Here is an 837-nt window from a genome sequence, read left to right as displayed (position 1 = left end):
TCCTCATGCCACTTATTTTCCTCATTTTCCGGGGATGTCCTTGACTGCCAGTGGGTCTCGATCTCCATTGTCCTCTGTCAACCTCCCTCAGGTTTTCATTATTATAGCTTGAAGTCTATGTGTCCTTCCTTAGCCTTTTTTGATATTTATTTAGTCCTGTATGTCAAAATTCTTTGGGGCCATGTCCTCCCGGATATCCTACAAGAAACCCATCTATAACATTCACCTCCTGAATTCTGTCTTTCAGGTGGACATGGTCATCTCCCCATCAAGTCTGAGTCAGCTGGATACAGGCATTCGCTGTCATTCTTTATTTCATCCATTGCCCTCACCTCAACTGAACCAACTGTCAAGTTTCACTTGAACTCCAAGTAGCTCTTAAATTTGTTCTCCCTCTCTGTATCTCATTACCATTGCCCTAAGTCAAGGTTTGTAACCTTCTACCCAGGCTCTTAATTACTCATTCTGTTGCCCTTCTACTCTTTGCTGCAGGGAAAGAAAAAATATACCTTACATGAAAATTCAACCATGTCATTCATCTAATCAGAATCTTGAAGTGCCTCAGATACCTAAAGAATAGAGGCCAGTGTCGTTAGCATAGAATATATAGTGTGCATAATGTGGTTCTTATATAATGGCATTTTGGGATTTAGTAAAGTTGGAATGACACTGGAAGGTGAACTGTTCTCTGCACAAACTGTGGTGTTTCATGAATTTATGTCTTTCCTCTTGGTGCTATCTGGAATACCTTCTCCTTCCCTTTCTGCCAGTCTAACAGACACATCCTATAGGATTCTAGGTATGCTTCATTGAACCTGTGAAATCTTCACTGAGGTT

Source organism: Meles meles, chromosome 3 (assembly GCF_922984935.1).
Source record: "Meles meles chromosome 3, mMelMel3.1 paternal haplotype, whole genome shotgun sequence".
Lineage (NCBI taxonomy): Eukaryota > Metazoa > Chordata > Mammalia > Carnivora > Mustelidae > Meles > Meles meles.
The sequence above is the reverse complement of the archived record's forward strand: the minus strand, read 5'-3'. Positions refer to the sequence as shown.